The sequence below is a fragment of the Petaurus breviceps genome, unplaced genomic scaffold (assembly GCF_028583685.1).
Source record: "Petaurus breviceps papuanus isolate PSGF00001 unplaced genomic scaffold, PetGlider_PUasm1.0 221, whole genome shotgun sequence".
In the NCBI taxonomy this organism is placed as follows: domain Eukaryota; kingdom Metazoa; phylum Chordata; class Mammalia; order Diprotodontia; family Petauridae; genus Petaurus; species Petaurus breviceps.
This window is the reverse complement of record NW_027185877.1, coordinates 1,766,781-1,773,173: the sequence shown is the minus strand read 5'-3', so window position 1 is coordinate 1,773,173 and position 6,393 is coordinate 1,766,781. Positions and strand designations below refer to the sequence as shown.

The window sequence follows — 6,393 nt, the reverse complement described above, 5'->3', positions numbered from 1 at the left end:
TTACATAAATTTAAGAAGATATAATCTATATAAGGCACTTTGTAAGCTTTGAACTGCTACAGGGATGTCAGCTATTATAATACATAGTTGGTTTGCCTCTAGTAGTGTTATCTGAGATCATGGATTTAGAGCTGAAAGAGATATGAGAGGCCATTCATTCCAGTTCCCTCATTTTACAAAGCGTGTAGGAAGAAATTGGGAAGTCACTTGTTCTCTGACTTTGAGAATTACGAATTTTGGGGGTGAAGGGGCTAATTACAAAATTTGTTTTCATTTGACTTTGTCCCTTAAGAAAAGAAGTCCCTGATGAGCCATAGACCTGGCTAAATGAAACATGGAATGTGGGGAGAAAACATGAAAATTAAACTTGCTAAACTTCAAAAAACTAGAGAGTAACAGCAGGCAATAGAGAAGGGAAGAAAAGTAATGAAACTAAAGGATTTGGATACCCATTTTCAATCTTTTCCTTTGCTTTTTCTTTTCAACCTCGCACCCTACAATCACATCACAAGATGGTAGGAAAACGTCAGCTTATTTGCACAAACAAAACTATTGCTTTCAGTGAATTGAAATTGTTAAGTTAGAAGCCTGGAGGAATAAGAATATAACTTTCTTCAGGGTAGTGACTAATTCATTTTTGTCTTTATGTCCCCAACACTTCATGTAATACATCTTTATTAAGTAATTCTTAATTTAGGTAAAGATAGGTAAAATTTAGAGAAAGGTACGGAGTTGATCCCACATCCCCTAGGAAGTCTCATGATAGACAAACATCTATGACCACCTTCCTTTTCTTTCTCCATCCTTCCAAAAACTTAGAGAAGTAGCCCACTGGAATAAGGAAGTTTAACTCTTACAGACTCTACCACTGAGGCCTGTACAATCAAGTGATCCTTAAGTATTGATACATGATTATTCTCAATTCTCAATCAATAATTAATACTTATTACAAAATTAAATGGGGTATCAATTTTCAACTTCACAACAGTACAGATAGCCCATCTTAACATAGTTCCTTGAAAGCTACAATTACATTTAAGATATTTTGGGGGGTGATAGCTATTTAAAAACCACAGATAACAAACCCCCACCTAGTACTTTCCTTTTGACAGATCAAACCAGAAAACACATTGGTTAACTCAAAGAAAAGATATTTAAAAATATAAATAGCAAGGAGAACCATTATTCCATCCTTACCATCTTATATAAACAGAGACATAATCTCCCATGGATTTCACTGTCACTGGTGGGAGAGTGAAAACAGCCCGGGAAACTCTTGATGCAACAGCTGTGTTCTTAGCTGGAATGCCTTTCTGCTGATAAAATTGTTGCTTTCTATTTCCCACAGAACTGCTGATGTCATCTGCTGGACTATTTTCTATGTTGTCATCTATTATTTCTTTCATGAGCTGCTCCTATTACCTCTTTCTTTTTTTCCTTTTATTTTATTTTATTTTTTTTTGGGGGGGGGCGCAATGGGATTAAAGGACTTGCCTGGGGTCACACAGCTAGCACGTGTCTGAGGGCATATTTGAACTAACATCCTCCTGACTCCAGGGCAGGAGCTGCTCTTTTGACTTTTCACTAAGGCAACTGCTTCTTCCCTGAGTTGTTACTGCAACCTGCTCTTTCTCTATGAATTTTTAGCTATTAGTCTGACTGTTCCCTACAGGGACTATTTACAGTGCTTTGGTGAGTCACTCTATAATTTCAGGGTTACGTCATGTCTTTCATGAATTAACCATAATATTAGGTAGGGTCTCTTGATACTATTCTATCTCTTTATTTCTTCCTTTCCTCCTCAACAGTATTTATCCCAGACTCACTATAAATTTGAGTAACATGAGTATAATTCCTTTCAATCCTTATTTTTTTTTCAATTTTTTTTTAAGCAATTGGGGTTAAGTAACTTGCTCAAGGTTACATGGCCAGTTATTATTTCTGGGTGTGGTGCTGAGTACCTGAGCCCGGATTTGATCCAGGTCATCCCAACACTGGAGCCAGTGATCTTACTTGCTGAGCCACCTGGCCGCCCCCTTTCAATCCTTATTAACAAAGCCATGTTGTTTATCCTTAATTATCACTTAACCACACTAGAGGGTGGAGTGAATCAGAACTTTTGTTCTGCATTTCTATACCTATACCCAAATTACTGCCTGTAGCGGCAAGCACCCCAGCGTCCCCAGGGTGGCTGCTCACACAGGTTCTTGGATCTGCTTTGATAAAGGAAAGCAACTCAAAATGGGTTAACAAGCTTACTTTAATCAGTCAGACATATATCGTTTACCTTGTTCAGGGGAAAATGTCAGCACCCCGAACTTCAAAGTATACAGGCAGAATTATCAAGACAGAAACAGATCAAGTAGACAGATTTCCAAACTGTCCAACCATTACATCCATACCCAGTCAACATCTAGGTTTCCACATCTGGGTTTTTCAAAGCCGGGGGGGGAGGCCCTAGACAACGGCTTCCCAGAATACAGATCAAATCACAGAACACTTCTCAAAGTGAGCCCCCAAAACAAAGCTACACATCAGGGCTTATATAGCCTTCTCCTGGCTCAGAGAATGTAACAACCTTTTGGACCCACGGGCCAATCAAAAAGTATCTACTGAAAAACAAGCCTCCCACCCCAGGCTTCAGGTGTACTTTAGCCTAGGGACAGGGAAGATCTTCCAAATTTGCATTCCCATTACACTGCCCCCTTCCATTACAAAGATTGATATGTTTATTTAATATCTGAAATTTCTCTAAGTAATCAGTGCATGAATTAGTAATGTTTAAATTAGCAAAAAGGGTGGGTTTAGGGGCAAAATTAATTAACAAATACATTGCGTCTGAGCTACCAGTAATAACATCCACTTGGAAAGGTCCAGCAAACAGTAGGTGATGTGGGACTGGCATTCAGATGAGAAATGAGGGCTGGGCATTTAGATTTCAAAGTGAGCTTCATAAATATGATTGAAACCCCTATAACTGAAAAGTCTCAGACTCAGGGGTGATCCAGAGACATCCACTGTCTCAATAAATTTCATTGCATTTTTAGATGCAATTATTCAATTACCCACAAAGAAATTCCAAACTGACAGTATAAAGATCAAACACAAAAATGATGCAAAATATATTATATTGCCACTCCATGGGCACTAGGTTGCACAGTGGATGAGGTGTTAGGGCTTAAGTCAGGAAAACTCATCTTCCTGAGTTCAGATCTGGCCTTAGGCACTTACAAGCTGTGTGACCCTGGGTAAGTCACTTAAGACTTTATCTTAGTTCTTCATCTGTAAAATGAGCTGAAGAAGGGAATGGCAAATTACTTTATTATCTTTGCCAAGAATACCCCAAATTGAGTCACAAAGAGTTGGACATGATTGAAACTACTGAACCACAACACCAATCCATAGATGGTCTTTCCTCTCTCTAATTTCAATTTTTTTATAATTGGTAGCCTGCCAGATCCATATTTAACCAAACTTTAGGTTTTTTTTTTGTTGTTGTTTTGTTTTTTCATTAAAAAAAAAACAAAAAATCTTTATATTCATTTCATGTTGTTTTGAAATCACAGAAATTAGGTTAGGGAAAAAAAAAACCAAGGGATCAAGTACAACTGAAGAGCACAGCGTCTCCCCAAAGTTCTCAGCTTTCACAAGAGTCTGGGGATGGGAGGGGAACAAGACCTATACATCATCTACTGTGTAACTTAGTGAAGGGGCTCAAAGCCAGGGCCTGGCTAAGGCCAGGAGCCGCACACTCAGGGCCTCAGCTCTCCTCATCAAAGGACTCTGAGTCCATTCGAAACCTCTCTCCTGCTGATCGTTCCCTGGCCTCTCCAGTACTGGATCCTCTTGAACGGTGTCGTTGTGCAGGGTCTTCAGACGAGCCGCATCTTTGCCCCTCTCCTATATTCTGTCCTTCCTCTCGTTCTTTGTCCTCACCACTCTCCCTCTTCTGGGCTGTGGACTCACCATTCACTGGAGCTGAGAGATCGACATTGGGCTCCTCCTTTGGCTTCTCCTTGGGGGCCTCCCCTCCTGCCAATTGATCTTCACTCTTCTCCACCTCCGTTTTGACCTTCTCCAAGACAGGTTTGTTAGTTTTCTGGTTTGCATCAACCTTTGGTCCCAGGACCCTTGATTTAAGCCGAGTGTAGACTTCTGCTGCTTTCTCCATCACTTCCTGGTTGGCTTTATAATGGCAAATCGTTTTTAATGTGGCCACCACATCTGTGTTCTTCTGGAGAATCTGAGAGGTCACCTGCAGGCTCCCCAGCTCCTCCAGAGCACTGAGGCATCGTTTTACGTCCGGATTGTCAACCTTCAGCGCAAACTTGATCTCGCCGCGCAACTTCTGCAGCCTCTCTTCCACAGACGGCTCTTTCTTCTTTTCAACCCTCCTCTCTGGAAGCACCTCCGACTTCTTCCTGGCTCCCTCCGCTTTCACAGGCTTGGCTCGGGACTTCTCCTCCGGGCGGCTTCTTTTCTCCTTCTGGCTCGGTTTCTTCGATGGTTCTAAGGACTGAGAATGTGGCTTCTTCACCTCCTTCTCCAGCTCTGGCTCTGAGTCAGAGGACGAAGGGGTTCGGCCCCGACCTTTCTTGCCCCTCTTCTTGATGGGCTCATCGTCTTTGACCTCAGCCTCGCTGCTGTCACTGTTGGAGTGTGTGTCCTCCCTCCCGGACTTTTCTTTCTTCTTCTCCTTTTCCTCCTTCTCTTGTTCCCTCAGTCGGCGCAGCTCCTCTCTCTTCCAGCTCCCGACGCCGCCGCTACTCATCCCTCCGCTTCCACTCACTGATGCGGTCCACTTCGCTATCGCTGTCACTGTCACTGCTGGAGCTGCTGGGAACACGTTCTACCTTTGGTTTTCTTCCCCGAGGTTTGTGGGGAGGCTTCTCGGCTGGTTTTCTGCCCCGTGGAGGCTTCTTGACGGAGATATCCGAATCCGAGTCTGAGTGTGATTTTGTCACCATCATTGGTTTGTTCTGAGCTTCCTCTGAATCAGCCTTGGAGTCTGAATCATAACCAGAATCCACCTTCACCTTTTTCTTCCTTCCCCCAACTAGGCCCCTCCGTGGGACCCGGGCAACAGTCTTCTTCTCTGGAGTGAAGTCTTGATCACTGCTTTTTTTCTGATTCTGATCAACTTGATGAGTTTTCATTTTCTGATGGGGATGCACTGGCCAGGTCCAGGTCACTGGAGGCTTTGCGTGCCCGTTTAGACACTGGCATTTTCAGTGGTGGTGCTTTCCGCTTTATCCCACTGTGTTCACTGCCCTTGTCAGAGTCTTCATCACTTTCCACCTTCTCACTGGCACTGGCTGCCGTCACTGAGGCAACAGCCATGAGCCCTGTTTCATCTTCCGCGTCACTTCCAGCCAGGACTTCACTGTCAGAAGAACTCACGGGCGGCGGAGCACTGTAACTGGCATGCAGGTTATTCTGGATCTCCCACAGACCTTCATTAAAACCTTTTCTTTTGTTGGGTTTCCCATACTTGTCCTTGTATTTTTCACAGGGGAACAAGTCCTTGGGTCCCAGGAAGGCTGTTTCATGAGTGCCAAAGAAGAAGATGGGGTACTTGTTGGGGGACGGTTTTACTGCCCCTCGGCAGTGTCATCAATCTGGGCCGGCCAGTGCGGGTATCTTCATCTTGGCGAATACCAGGTCCCCAGGCTTGAAGGCAGGCCGCATGGCGGGCGGCGGATCGGGCCGGGCGGGGCGGGGAGAGGAGGGCCGGGGCGGGAGAGAGGAGAGGCCGCGGGAGGCAGCAGTGAAGGCAGCGGCGGCAGGAGTCTCCAAATTTTAGTTTTAAAATTAATCCAGCTAACATATTGTAAGAGGCCAAAATATGCAAAATATTTAAGAAACATTTTATATATTTGCCAAATTATCCTCCAGTCTGAAAGCAAGGTATAGATGTCTTGTTTTCTTGTGTGTAAAGAAATTATTCATACAGATAATCATATATTGATGCACCAATTTTCCACATGCATATAGGCTCTCAACCACAATTAATTTGGTGGTGAAATAATTTTACACTAGTCAGGTAAGATGTTAGCCGAAACTCTAAGTGAAAAGCCTTTCTCTAATTATCAAGGTCAGAGGACCAGATTCTTTCCAATCCCTTCCCACCTTATGGAATTCTAATAAAGCAGCCCCCAGCCCCAGTATTCTAACTTCCTTATAGGCCCAACTGAACACCAGACCCACTGCCCATACCCAGCCACTCACCCCCCACCAATACTCTAACTTCTTCATATATGCCTTACTGCTCACTAGAACAACAGGTGAGTCCATGAACTCACATTTCTCACAGAAACAGCAGGCGAGTCCATGTGATGGGATCCCAGTCACTGCCTCTAGCTAGCCACTGTCCCCAGATCCTTTCCTCCTATT

General features: G+C 43.7%; 1 pseudogene; it reads right to left on the bottom strand.

Annotated features, from left to right (window-relative positions):
• Nucleotides 1–3,760: 3,760 nt before the first annotated feature.
• Nucleotides 3,761–5,688, bottom strand: LOC138166309 (hepatoma-derived growth factor-related protein 2 pseudogene; annotated as a pseudogene).
• Between the last annotated feature and the right edge of the window lie 705 nt (nt 5,689–6,393).